Genomic DNA, 7,380 nt, shown 5'->3' on the forward strand with positions numbered 1-7,380 from the left:
TCATACATTTTGCAATTATAAAAATTGAAAAATAAATAATAATAATAATAATAATAATAATAATAATAATAATAATAATTGTAAACCCGATTATTTCTTGGTTTAATTTCTTTAAATGTGGAAAGAAAAAAAAATGGAAATTAAGTGTAAATATATATATATATATTTATATATTAAATAGTTTTATTAAATAAAGTAAAGAAAAGAAAGAAAAGAAAGGATAAAAAGAAGAAAAGGAGAAGAAAATTTCATTTTTTCTTTTCTTCTTCTTCTTCTCTTCCCTTCACCGCCAAGATTTTGAAGACATCCAAGTTCCATTTTTTTTTTCTTTTTCCTTCTTCAATTTGCAGAGAACTTCTAAGAGAGAGTTTGAAAGAAGAAGAGAAATTTTACTAGAATTTTTAGGTTGAAGAAGAGGAGGAGAACTCAAGCAAAGTGTATCAATGGCTGAATTTTAGTTCATTCTGCACATCACTGGTTTTTAATTCGGTTTGAACTCTTCAAATGGAATTAAGAGGTGAGCTTTACATTTACTGAAAGTTAACTCATTTTTAAACAAACTTTATGAAGAACATTGGAGCAAATTCGGATATTCATTTGGTGCTTTTTGATTAAGAAAACAGGGCAGTTGGTTTTCACTCAAAATTAGGAGGTCTCTAGTTTTTCTTGTATTTCAGAGTGTATCGGTAGAGTTAAAATCTCTATTTGATATGGTTGGAAAGCTTATTCAATTTACTACAACTTTCATGAAGAAATTGTAAACCAAAAACGACTAAAAATCAGTTAAATTGTAGGGACAAGTTAAAGAGGTCGTGTGCGCGCGATTCTGGAAGTGGTTCTGTTTTGAGGGTTATATGTATTTATGCACGGGGAATCAGATTTATATGTCTTCAGGTAAGTTTTAGAGGATCTCAAAATGAAGATTTTGATATAAAGAACTCTCATTTTGGTTAAGTATTGAGAAAGTTATAGTCCTTTGAAGTTTATGTTAGAAATCTGGAAATTTTAGAGAATTGTTGAAATAGGATTTTATTTCTTAAGCTTTGTTTTCGTGAGCGTCATCTTTGGTGCGACATGTTATGTATATCTTTAGGAAACCAGAATGTTTAGAGTTTTAATACTCGGTTGGGTTGTTGGCAGGCCGAGAAGAATTAAACCGAGCTTATAGACCAAGGATCTAGCCCAAGACTGTGAGTGACAAAACCAACTTTGAAATATTTTCCATAATTGTTATTATGATTGAATGCGATAAATGTTTATTTACGAAGCCATGAAAAGTATTTGAATTTCATGACTATTTTCAAGTATACATTTGGAGACTAGATTTCTTAAAGAAATTTATGCTAGCACGTAGATATTAAATGTTTGGAAAGTATTTAAACCACAATATTTTAAGCAAAGCATGAATTAGTATGAAGTTTTGTTTTAAGATCTACAATTTTCCACGAAAGAGCTGAGTAAAGTTTGAGCTTTGTGTAAAATTTATAAGCAGGCATGTTTTAATATTTAAAGATGATTTATGAAATTTTCATTAACTACATGACTGAGATCTTGAGCCTGAGGCTAGAGATTACCGTGTGCACACTAGTTAGATTCCGTTGTTGACGTTGAGTGTACTCCGTAACAACGATGTTGTCGTGAGTGCTGGGCAAGCCCCACTACGACAAAGATGATGGGAGTGCTGGGCGGGCCCCACTACATCGTAGTGCTTGTAAACGTTGTTGTACTAGGTGTACCCTACACAACGTAGATTCGTCATGTTAGTTAAAATGCTTCGATATACTTGATATGCCTTGCTAGATTTCAATGATGAACATGCTGAGTATTTAAGGAAGCTATTCTTACTACTACACATTTACATTTGCGACTTGTATAAACAGATTTATATGTGTAAAGTTTTCACGTGCTCTTATCTTTAAATTCATAGTTTTAAACTGAGTCACTCACTGAGCTTCATAGCTCACCCTTTCCAAAATGTTTTACCCATTTTCCAGGTAGAGATCGACTTCCTGGTGCCTGATAGACTGCCTTAGTCTGCGGAAGCTTCATTATCGATTGCCAGTACGTGTTTTGAGTTGGGCATAGAGTCTGTTGTGTTGTGGTGTATATACACCCTTGTATGTTATAGATACTCCACAGTTTGTATAAGCTTTAGGAGCTGTAGTTGTGTAAATTTTGTTGGTTATATTTTGATTATGGTGTCTTTAGGTTTACTCGTGAAATCGGTAAATTTTGAGGTACGCTTCATGTATGTGTTTGACTAGCCTAGGATCCGCTGTGTTTTGTGGGATGTACAATAGTTTATATACTAGATTGGCAAGTTCATCACATGAAAGTTTTAAGCAGAGTCGATAGATACAGGTACAGAAAAGCGTTGTTCGTCGGCTTCACGCCATCTTTCGGTCTAAGGTAGCAGGTAGTCCGGGAGGGGGTGTGACAATAATAATAATAATAATAATAATAATAATAATAGCAAAACAACGTTAAATATGACAAATATAGGTTGAAAAATAATATAGGTTGACAAATGATTTGGCAAATAATACAGCAAACAATATAGTTACAAATAATACAGGTTGAGAAATAATATAATATACAGGTTGAGAAATACTATATTAGAAATAATATACATAATGAGAATAAATATATTAGAAATAATATAAAATAATATATTAGAAATAATATAACATAATATATTGGAAATAATATAAAATAATGTATTGAAAATAATATAAAATAATATATTAGAAATAATATAAAATAATATATTAGAAATAATATAAAATAATATATCGAAAATAATATAAAATAATATATAAGATACAATATAAAATAATATATCTAATATAATAAACTATTCTGTCTTTTACGAGTCTAATCAATTAATAAATAGTAAACCAAAAAATTAATAATAGCCAAATTAAATCAATTAGCTTAAACATAACAAATTTAAAGAATATAGAATAAAATGGTCTAAATCTAAAAAATTTGAATCAATTGGCCTAAATTTACTAAATTTGAAGCAACCATAAATTCAATTGACCTAAACCTAACAAAATTATAAACTCAAATGACCTAAATCTAACAAATTCGAAGCACATTGAAATTAATTGACCTAAATTTGAATTAACAATAAAAGCAAACAATAAAAGCGCACTAAATCCAATTGGCCTAAATTTGAAGTAAGAACAGTAAACCTAATTGCCCGACCTAACCCTAACAAAATGAAAGTCATCTTAAAATTAATTAAGAAAATTACAACAAAAACAAATTTGAAAAACTAAGCCTTATAATTGATCACACTCTCAGAAGGGAAATGGAGGAAATTAAAAAAAAAACATAAAAAAACATTTGAAGACCAATTTGACAGAATAGTTTTACTTAGTTTATTTTCAACCCTAGGGAAGGGAAAGAGAGGAAATTAAAAAAAAGTTACTTTTGACAGAATAGTTTCCTTAGTTTTTTTCGACCCTTCCAATTGATCTCAAACGTACCCTCCAAAAAAAATCCTCCTTTGTTTTTATAACGGAGAAGGTGGAGTGAGTGAGAAAGTTGGGTTAGTTGAGGGAAAATAGGGAGGAGAGTGAAGAAGGTGGGGGTGGGAAAAAAATTGGGTAAAAATAGGGAAGAGATTGATATTCATTTTTTTGTTTTTGTTTTTAAAAAGAAAACATTAAATTCAAATTCAAATCCAACTTTCAAAATAAAATAAAAATAAAGTAAAATAAAGTAAATAAATAATATAAAATAATAAATAAAGGACAAAATGTTGTATCTACAACTTCTTAGAAGATTACCCCTCCATTGGATCAAAAAATATTTCTTGTAGACAAAGATAATCAATTGAATTTTGCACTTTAATTTTCTAAACAAAATGTATCTTGCATACTAATTAAACAATCAAGAGTAAATTAAAAGATTGTTTCATAGAGATCACATGGAATTGAATTTGTTCTTGAACAAAAATTAAAGAATCAACATGCTAAATTAGAAGAAAAATTGAAGAAACTCTCAAATAAATTGAATACCCATGATCCTCTATTACCTCCTAGAAGATTACCCCTCTATTGGAAAAAGATTAACGAAATATTTTTTAGAGAAAAAATGACAGAATGAGATGGGAGTGTTCTGAAAAAAATGATATTTACAGAGAATTTGGATGAAAATTGGAGTTGGATTAATGAATGAATAAAATATAACTGAAAATTGATTAAGATTTATACAAAAATGAGTTATATATAGAAAAGAAATGAAAATAACCGCTTCATGGGTTTCGAACTCATAACTTTAGGGCCATGCGCGCACTCAATTTGACGGAAAGGAGAGGATTTTTGAAAAGTTGTTATATATTTACAAGATTGCCACTGAAAATATGTGAGAAAAATGATTTGCAAGTCAGGACATCAAAGGCGCCCACGTGAGGAGAAGACGACACGTGGCATGCGTAGATTGGCGGAAGAGTGGGGAAGGTGAGTGTAACGACCCAACTCCTTATACTGAGCCGAAGTCATTACTAAATGTAAATAACATGATTTGAGTCATAAAGTTTAGTTAAAACAAATAAAACCTCATAATTTTATTTATAAAATCAAATCAGGGTAATGTGCAAAATATAAATAAAAATTAAAATCTTACTCGGGCTCTATCTACTTTTAAAAAAATGAAATAGTAAATAAGGAAGAAAAATAAAACTCAAGTACTAAATGTCTAAGACGGGGTGTAAGCGGAAGCAGAAATCCCTATGGCTCGCCACGGTCATTTCTGGTCGCTCGCCAACTTGCCTTTGCCCCTACCTCGGCCTCTACTTGAAAAACATAACATGGAGAGAGTAAGTATAAAATACTCAATAAGGGACCCACTACTAGTCCCACTAGGTGCCTGTTAGCTTCCTATTAGAGTCTTGAAAATGGTACCCGATCTCTGGCACGTTCCCGGACACGTGCAACATGCGCTCCCGTAGGAACGAAAATCTAGTCTTCAATGTCCCGGGGGAGCACCTAGGACATACTGGTCTGTAGTGAACCCAGGGGAAGCACTAAGACAATCGGGCTGCGATGATCCCGTCGAATCACTCGAATCATATCTATATCCATGCTAGACTGGTGTCCCGTCGGACCACGCAGTCCTAAATAGGTGGTGATCCCGAAAGACGGCATGTAGGTACGACTCTAACAGGCTAAGCTAACAGGTACCCTAACCATAATATATATATACATAACATCATCATGTAATCATATCAGTCTAATCATCATCTCACATCTCACCTCAATATCCAACATACAATCATAACAAATCACGTCATCACATTACCATGCCATCATATAACCATATCATCAATCACATCATGCTCTCATTAATTACATGTGTTATACAGTCTAGTCCTTAACATGCATAACTGGAGGTGTATGCGGTCTCATGGTTCTAATCACAGAGCTAGTAGTAGAAATCTCTTACTTGGAGATTTGCTCGACGAGTCCTAACAGCCAGAAAATGTGCTTTCCAAACAGCGAGGTCCTAAATGTTCAATACGCCAACTTTCATGATTAACTCGCCAAATGACCCAAGACCCAAAAATATAGTTGAGACAACTTACCCTAGGTCGAGGTTGCAACGCTTGTGCCCTCGCTGCAGAAATCCAACGCTCCAAGTCAATTGGTCCAAGGTGTTCCTTAAAAGAAATAATTAAATTTAGTCCAAATTAAATTATTTAGGTTGAAATTCAAGTCTCGGCTGGGTATGCAAGGAAACCCATTTGGCTTACCAAAATAGGTGCAAAGGGATCAGAGCAGACTGGCGACTCAAGGACAGGCGGGTCGGCTCGGCTAGAGACGCAGGAACCGGTTCGACTTAAAGGCTGGGATTGGCTCGGACACGGCGTAGACAGGCGCGGCGTGGCGCGGAGAGGAGCGGCTCGGCTACGACGCGGGCGTGGCTTTGCTTAGGTGCAGGTGCTGTGCGCGTGCGGCTCAACTGGCGGTGCGGACGCGGGTTGCGGGGCGGAGGCGCGGCCGGGTCGAGTTACGCGTGAACGAGGCACGGGTTTCCGGACTCGGGCGGATTGACGAAGTTCGCTGGGCGATTCGGCTAACACCGCGGCTTCGACAACTGGGCTTTAGTGGTGCTTGACGACGGCTTGGAGACGGGGGGGTTTCGACTGGCGAGACGCGGGTCGGCTTCCGATCCGTGAAGGCGACGGCTGATGGGCGCAGGTCGGCTTCCGATCCGCGAAGGCGACGACTGGAGGGTGCGGTCGGCTGGCTGAGCTGCGCAGCTTCGCAACTCTCGACTCGACGCGGCGGTTGACGGAGAAAATTTCGGCAGCACGACGGAGCTTTGGTCGGCGGCGGCTAGGGTTTCCAAACAAATTTCTTTAGGTTGCTCTCTCTTTTTTCTTTTTTCTTTTCCCAAAAAAGTTTTTACTTTTGGTGCACGGGTCCCAAGGTTCATTTAAACACCCAATAACTCCACATTCTCTCTCCTCCTCCAAATCTCACCAAATCCCATTTTTTTCTCCTTTTAAAATAATTCTTTCTTTCTTTCCCTCAATTAAATCCTCACATCTCTCCCTTAACCAACCAACCTTAATCTTAACACATAACTTCATCAATTTATTTCCAAATAAAATAATTAATATCCAATCAAAATAAATAACTCTAAACCTTAATTAATTACAAGGTCAAAATAATCAAATTCCTCAAATAAATTCGAAATTTCCATAATTACTCTTAAGACGATAAAATGAAAAAAACCAATCTGTTGGGGCGTTACAGTGAGCACGTGAAGTCTTTCGAAAATGGGGAATAAAGGAATATGCTCGGCTGGGATTCGAACTCACGACCTTGAATGTCAATGAATTGTTGATAATTAACGACGCTTTAAATGTGTCAAAAAAAATAAAATTGTGTCAATAAATAATTTTCAATGACACAATTGTACCTCACACAATTTTTTTTTATTTTCAACGACACAATACCTTGATTAATAGTGTCATTAAAACCCATTTTTCTAGTAGCCGGGGGAGAAGAGAAATCAGAGCAGCCAAGATTCTTTGACGGTAGTCTCTTAGATTGGTGGGTTCGACGACAGTCCCTTAGATAATGTTTTCTTGTTCGACGGTGTGAGATTAGTGGGTTTGACGACAGTCTCTTAGATTTGGAGATGAGTTACATTGTTTCCCATTCTTTGGTAGGGAGAGAGAGAAAATGTTGAGCAAACTGTAAAACTCTTTTTGAATGTCGCGTGAAGAGGGAATTGAAAATTTTTGAATTTTTGATTTTTTTTATTTCAAAATTTAATTAATGACACAAAGAATTTGTCATTAATTAATGACACTTTAAATGTGTCAAGAAAAATTAAATTATGACAATAGAATTATGTCAA

General features: G+C 35.0%; 1 long non-coding RNA gene across 2 annotated transcripts; it reads left to right on the forward strand.

Annotated features, from left to right (window-relative positions):
* Positions 1 to 213: 213 nt before the first annotated feature.
* On the forward strand, positions 214 to 2,335 carry LOC127148896 (uncharacterized). 2 transcript variants are annotated; one of them, XR_007820112.1, is made up of 4 exons: positions 214 to 517; positions 795 to 894; positions 1,141 to 1,190; positions 1,995 to 2,335. It is a non-coding gene; the product is annotated as an uncharacterized LOC127148896 (long non-coding RNA). The 2 variants fall into 2 exon arrangements; XR_007820113.1 differs by having other exon boundaries at positions 215 to 517; positions 1,141 to 2,335.
* Positions 2,336 to 7,380: the final 5,045 nt, after the last annotated feature.

Source organism: Cucumis melo, chromosome 4 (assembly GCF_025177605.1).
Source record: "Cucumis melo cultivar AY chromosome 4, USDA_Cmelo_AY_1.0, whole genome shotgun sequence".
Classification (NCBI taxonomy): Eukaryota; Viridiplantae; Streptophyta; class Magnoliopsida; order Cucurbitales; family Cucurbitaceae; genus Cucumis; species Cucumis melo.